General features: G+C 47.4%; 1 pseudogene; it reads right to left on the bottom strand.

Annotated features, from left to right (window-relative positions):
* Positions 1–4,331: 4,331 nt before the first annotated feature.
* Positions 4,332–6,260, bottom strand: LOC125344140 (annotated as a pseudogene).
* Positions 6,261–6,820: the final 560 nt, after the last annotated feature.

Below are 6,820 nucleotides of genomic sequence, written 5' to 3'. Positions count from 1 at the left end.
GGCTGGGGATATAGCCTAGTGGCAAGAGTGCCTGCCTCGGATACACAAGGCCCTAGGTTCGATTCTCCAGCACCACATATACAGAAAACGGCCAGAAGTGGCGCTGTGGCTCAAGTGGCAGAGTGCTAGCCTTGAGCGGGAAGAAGCCAGGGACAGTGCTCAGGCCCTGAGTCCAAGGCCCAGGACTGGCCCAAAAAACAAAAAACAAAAACAAAACAAAACAAAAAAAATGTTCTCACCTGGTCTGTGGAAAGGGGAAAACTTCTGACCTTCTTGGAGGTCATAACTTTGGTCCTCGTGTCTGGTTTTATGCACTGTCTCCCCAAGTGCACAATGATGAGAGCGAGTTCCCTTCCCTCTGTACTCTTCCTTCTTCCCTTCACCTTGCCCTTCCTCCTTCTACACTTCTTTTACTCCCTCTATTTTTTCTTCCTCCCTCAAACTTCCTTCTTCCCTACACTCTTCCCTTTCTTTCCCGGTACTTTTCCTTCTTCCTCCACCCTTCCTTCCCCTTTTACCTTTCCCTTCCCTCCACCTTCTCTTCTCCCTTCACCCTTTTCCTCCACAATTCCCTTCTCTCTTCACCTTTCCCTTCCCTCTTCACCCTTCTCTTCCCCCTTCACACTTCCCTTCTTCCTCTTCCTTTCCCTTCCCCTTCCCTCCTTCCCTTCTCCCTCCACCCTTCCCTTCACCCTCCACTTTTCCTTTCTCCATATGTATCTACTAGCCAGTAGTGGCAAGAGCCAAGAGTGGCAGCTCTGAGCACCCAGCCTCCAATGAATGCTCCCAAAGACCACCCCCCCATCCTTACCAGCCAAATATGTTCTCAGGGTCCTTCTACTGCTCCTCCCCTCCCAGGACTGTCAGCTTTAGAGATAGAGGACAAGGACAGGAGACCTGGGCGCCTGCCTGGTGAGCCTGGAATGACCATGTCTGGTCTCTTTCCCAGGTCCACTCCAGGCCTGTGGTACCTGCCTCCACCCCAGTGCAGCCCACTCTTCCCACAGGCCCCTCACAAGTGATAACCTAGCAGAAGGGTGTCAGGCGGTGACTGTCAGCTATGGTGGCCATTGCTCTTGTCCCCAGGGCAATCAATGCTGGCAATGTTAGAGCCCGTTTCAATGGTCACAACCTGGGATAGATGTGCTACTGATACCTGGGGGGGTACCACCAAGGGCACAGCTGAACAGCCCGAAACAGCAGCCACAACACCAGCAGTCTAAAGTTGAGGAGCCCTGGCCACTGGGGCACTGCCAACAGGAATGTAATGGGAGCCACGAGTGCAAGCCATGTGGAGATTTTCAATTCTTTTTTTTTTTTTTTTTACTTTTTGGTGGCCCTGGGGACCAAATACAGGGCCTCAAACTTGCTAGGTAACTGTTCTAATATTGTTTTAAAGATGGGCTCTTGAGCTGGGACCAATGGCTCACATCTGACATCCTAGTTATTCAGGAGGCTGAGATCTGAGGGACATGGTTTGAAGTCAGCTCAGGCAGGGAAGTCCATGAGACTCTTATCTCCAATAAACTACTCAGAAAAAGCCAGGAGTGGTGCTGTTGCTCCAGTGGTAGAGTGCTAGCCTTGAGCACAAAGAAACACAGGGACAGTGCCCAGGCCCTGAGTTCAAGCCCCAGGACCAGCAAAAGGGGAAAAAAAGGTAACTCTGGCTAACTTTGCCCAGCTTGCCTTCTACTCATGATCTTTCTGCTTCTTTTTTAGCTGGGAATACAGGCATGTACCCCCATGCCAGGAAGACTTCAAAAATATTTTTAATAGTTACCTTTCAAAAGAATGTAAGGATCAAGGGCTGCTCTTTTTTCTGTGTGTGCCAGTCCTGAGGCTTGAACTCAGGGCCTATGCACTGTCCCTGGCTTCCTTTTTTCTCAAGGCCAGTACTCTACCTCTTGAGCCACAGCACCACTTCCAGCTTTTTCTGTGTATGTGGTGCTGAGGAATCAAACCCAGGGCTTCATGCATGCTAGGCAAGCACTCTACTGCTAGGCCACATTCCCAGCCCACTCTAGTATTTTTGATTCCCTCAAGAAAAGGCCACACAGCATAACAAATCTTTGCAGAAACTGTTTTGTTTTCAGTGGTTTTAAAATTTTGTTTTGTTTTATTTTGGCAGTACTAAGGGTTTAACTCAAGGCCTTGTACTTGGCTCAGCTGGTGCTCTGCCATTTGAATCATACCCATCAGCCTGGCTTTCTGTCTGCTGGTTCTTTTTTGTTTGTGTTTTTTTGTTTGTTTGCCATTCCTGGGACTTGAATGGGAGGCCCGGGCACTGTCCCTGAGCCTCTTTGTGCTCAAGGTTGGGCTCTACCACTTGAGTCACAGTGCCACTTCCAGCTGTTTCTGAGTAGTTTATTGGAGATGAGAACCACACGGACTGTCCAGCCTGTGCTGTCTTCAAACCATGATGCTCAGATAGCAGCCTTCTGAGTGGCTAGATATACAGGCTTGAGCTGCCAGTGCCAGGGCCCACAGGGCTTTATAGAAAGGAGTTAAGGATCCTAGGATTCTGGTAGCCAAAGTGATCTTAGAGCCAATGCCCTGTGGCCACCAGGGGGCAGACTTTGCTCATTGTTACTGTGGGAAGAACACTTTTCAGTTGTCTACTTCCTAGGTAGAACCAGGAACCTGGCTGGATATTCTTATCTGATTTTTTTTTTTTTTGACGTTGTTCTACTACTGGGGCTTGAACTCAGGGCCATGGCGCTGTCCTCGAGATTCTTTTTGCTCAAGGCTAGTTTTCTGCCTCTCAAAGAAACCTTCAACTTCCAGCTTTTTCTCAGTGGTTTACTAGAGATAAAATCTTGTGAACTGTCCTGCCCAGGCTGACTTTGAATCTCAGTCCTCAAATCTCAGCCTCCTGAGTGTCTAGGATTACGGGAATGAGTGACTAGTGCCAAGACACAGCTGGTTTCAAATCTTTCCCTCTGCCTTCTTCTGCCACCCATGCAGAAATGAACAACAACAACAACAAAAAAAAAAAAACAACCCACTAAAAACACATGACAGCTTGTTCTTCTGGACACATCCTACTTTCTGGTGACCATTTTTGTTCCTGCTGTCTATCAAATGCCCAGAATTTGGTGATTTGAAACAATTAGAAATTTTTTTTTTAATGTGGTCTAGCTATGTGGTCCAGCATGGCCTCAAACTCTCACTCCTCTTGCCTCAGTCTCACCAGTGCTAGGATGGCAGGCAAGCACGATTACAGCTTAGAACCAAAAATTATTCTCCCTCATGGTTCCCTAAGTTCATTGGTCTTGCTCGGCTCTTGCCTTGGGGCGCAGTCAGGTGCCTGCTGGGGCTGTAGGGTAAGCAGGTCTGGACATGCACACGGATGGCCAATGATGAGCAGAAGCCATGTTTGGGTCACAGCTCCTCACTCAAGTCAGCCAGGCACAGGGTAAAGACCTGTCAGGTGTGACATAAAAGAAGAAAGCCTCCCAGCTGCTTACAGTGAAGACCTATGATGGAATGAACATGGTTAATGTTGCCAACACTACTTCCATGCTTAATCTCCAGTTGGGCAGAGTTGCTTCCTCTAATCTGCCTCTCCACAACTTGGTCAAGGCACTGCGGCATTTTCCTAGTAGCTTCTAAATAAATATACACGTGCTGTAAGTTCTGACAATCCCTTCCTCTTAGGTATCGAAACAAGTACAATCAAAACACATGTCCCTCCAGAGTGTGTTGCCTGTTGACCCTAATAGCTTAAGGTGTCCTAGGCAAACTGTCCATACAAAGTGAACAGGTAAATACTATACACTTACAAAGTAATACTTTCAATTAAAAGATTGCAGTTCGATATCTTCCATATCAAAACAAAGAACTAGAATACAATAAACATGTGGGAATAAGTATTCATGCTCTTATATGGGAAGGTGGATATTGGCTAGTCTCCCGACCAGCTTCTTAATAAATCCTCAGCATACATAGAAAAGCTGAAACCAAGAGAAAAGATGTAAGGTTCACACGGGAAAGGTTGTCTGCAAGGAGACTGCCAAGTGGTTCAAGCAGGAAAGAATTTATTTTATGATATTTTACTCCCAAAAGGAAATAGTCACATCATTCTACAAAGTTACAAATCAAAATATGAAAAAAAGAAAATGTAGAATCATTAAGTGGAAGGATGCTGAGTCAGGTGGGTGTCGCCCGGTTGAAGGCAGCTCTGGATGGAGGAACCCCATCTGGAGGGGGCTGGATGGCTGGAGCTTCACAGCCCAAGGCTGAATCTGGGGCCCATGGCTGAGGCCCCGTGGTGTGTGGTGGGGAGGTTCAAGCCCAAGTCCTTCAGCACTCCTGTCCCAGCTGGCTGTTGCCTAGACCACCCTGAGGGCCCACAGGATGGTGGCGAACTGCACTTCTGCTGCTTGGTCTAGGCAGACCTCATCCTGAACGAGGAAGGAGATTGGTGGGGGGCCCAGGGAGGACTGCCAGAGAAACTCCTGGTCCAAGCAGTCTTCCATGTATATCTCCTCCTTGGGAAACAGGTCAGGAACTGGTTCCTGAGATCCAAGCCCTGGTGTGAGAGCAAGGCCCCTGAAGCGTTTATGGAGGTGGTTGCAGGGCTGTGTGCTGAATGTCTTCTTCATTGGACCTCATTGGAGCCAGGCCAGATTTTCTCACTTGGAAGTCCCCAGGTCCTTGACAACCTTGTTGATCGGAACAATCTCCCACTTCCCGGGGAACAGAAGCTTCTGAGCCAGCAGGTCTCTGGAAAGACTTTATTCATTCATTCATTCATTTCTATATTGATTTATATAAATAATATTTCCATCTGTGTGTGTGTGTGTGTGTGTGTGTGTGTAAATGCTTTTATCAGAAACAAGTAGGTGCACTAAACAAGATGTGATTTCCCCCCCACTTCCCGGTAACACGGTGGAGAAAGGGGAAAATTCCCTTGCTAGCACACTTAGAAATTGTGAACCTCCTCTTCCTCGTTGTTGGGGAAACCTCATCGAGAAACCGTAATTCTTTTATTAATTAAATTTTGTTGACAAGGTGTTGTGCAAAGGGGGTACAGTTACATAATAGGGCAGTGAGTACATTTCTTGTTATATCTTACACCCTCATTTTTCTTTCCCTTCCCTAGATCAGGGGGGCATATATACAATACTCAGTGTACCAAAATCATATACAGTAGCCACATGGCGTGCACAAAAGGAAATTTACCTAGAACTTTAAATATAACGTCAACAATAGAGTTTGCTTATCCTTGTCTTATATGATCATATATACATAGCTGTTGAGCTATTGTGATCCACTGAGAGGTCTATTTTAGACCTTTTTATGTTTAGTAGTTGTATGGTTTTAGATACATAATGTAAGGTCGCTGACCTGAACCTGTGGAAATACCATTTGACAAGAAGTTTTTTGGAGAAACCGTAATTCTTACAGGAAATGTTGCCCCCCGACTAAAGGGACACAAGGGAAGTGTTCTTGACTGTGTGGGTGGGGTGAAGAAGGGCAGACATGGTCCCTCTGTGCCACATGGTGGGAGAAGCACAAAGGCAGCCCGCTCTGTGAGAAAAGGAAGTCACTCAAAGGCACGTTTCCAGGACCCCTTCCCTTCCCCACATCTCCTAAGAAAGCCTAGCCCTGGGATCTGGCTCCCAGATTTGGGTTTCCTTCTGATCAACTACACAGTGTACCCCGGGACTGGCACCATCAGGGTTGTGGACCAAGTTCACCGAGAGGGAAGAGAGGAGTATCTATGCCTTCCTCCTCTTCTTGCCTCCATGCTCCTGTTCCTGGGGTCGGCTGCTCTCCGAGGGTCTTTTCGAGCCTCCTTGCTGCTTTGCTTCTTGCAGAAACTTGTCCAAACCAAAAGGATCTTCCTCAAACTCAACAGGTCCTTCTCATCTTCCCTGCCTCTGTTCTGAACCGGAAAACTCGTTGTGCGGAAGAAACCTGTGGGTCTCCATTCTGGCTTCTAGGTCGTTGCCATACATGTCCTTGTCCAGGCATGGTCATAAAGGTTGTAAATGTCATCTTCTCCACCGGCAAAGCCACTGTCCATACCCTTGGGCTGGTTGAAGAGCCTTGGGTCATAATACTGACCTTCATTGGAGGTTCGAGGATTGGGGACACCAAGAGCAATGACTTCAGTGATATCTTGTTGCTCATTTCGCTGCTGTTTCCACGTCCATGTCCGGAGCTGCCCTGGAAAGATTGCAGTCATGCTGCCTGTCTTTCTGCCTCTCCTGTTGAATCTCCGCCCTCTCCTGTGGCTCCCCATCCTCTCCCATGGCTTTAGGTTAACTTAGGTTAAGCTTCTCTAACCAGTCTTTGGAGAAAGTTTCAGGTATCCAAGCAGAAGGTATGACATTCTACTGGAACCACTGGGAGCCACTGCTGCCTGACACCATCATGGCTCCTGCCCATTGCATTTGAGTGAGGATCAAGGAAAGTCTAACAGTCATCTGGAAGAATCTACATCTTCAGATGGGACTCTTATCACATGCAGCTGATTTCAGCTGGAAAGTGCTTTGGATCTGCTAAAACCAAAATTTTGGGGGGTCATTCTTGAGTTGACTGGAATTAACTAGCTCTATTAAGAAAATTGGATATTGTAAAAAATTTTCAAGCAGACTGGCCTGCTGCTAAATTCAAAGTATGTATGACAGGCTGGAGAGTCACTCCAGGCAATGCCTGGGGTGGGAGGGGTGTCCAAGAGTATTAAAATATGTCCAGATGGATTAGGTTGTGACCTCAGAAAAGAGAGGAAGGTAACTGCCATCAGGTGTGCCAGTTACCAAGATAGCTGGACAGAGATTTAAACTGCTGGGGGCATCTTCATGGAGCCCTC

The sequence above is a fragment of the Perognathus longimembris genome, chromosome 2, assembly GCF_023159225.1.
Source record: "Perognathus longimembris pacificus isolate PPM17 chromosome 2, ASM2315922v1, whole genome shotgun sequence".
Lineage (NCBI taxonomy): Eukaryota > Metazoa > Chordata > Mammalia > Rodentia > Heteromyidae > Perognathus > Perognathus longimembris.
The sequence above is the reverse complement of the archived record's forward strand: the minus strand, read 5'-3'. Positions and strand labels throughout refer to the sequence as shown.